We start from the raw sequence: 294 nt of genomic DNA, 5'->3' as shown, positions 1-294 counted from the left end.
AACACCAGCATTCCCTGCTGATCCCAGCCTCTGTTGGACTACAAAGAAGGCTTTGTCCTTCTTTATGGTGTCAAAAAACAAAACCAAACAAGAAGTGGTTTGTGCAGGTTAATTATGTTTTCCAAGCTATTGCATTTGGATCCTTACTAGATTGCTTCTTCAAATATATTCCATAAAAGACTATTGGACATCAGAAGCTGAAGTAGACAGCAGCTCACAGGTTTAGGCCCTGGGAATATCAGGTTTTCATGTAAGAGGAAAAGAGGACCTAGATAAAATAGCTTTAACAATATT

This window comes from Cariama cristata, unplaced genomic scaffold (genome assembly GCF_000690535.1).
Source record: "Cariama cristata isolate BGI_N322 unplaced genomic scaffold, ASM69053v1 scaffold5006, whole genome shotgun sequence".
NCBI lineage: Eukaryota > Metazoa > Chordata > Aves > Cariamiformes > Cariamidae > Cariama > Cariama cristata.
This window is presented reverse-complemented; position numbering follows the sequence as displayed.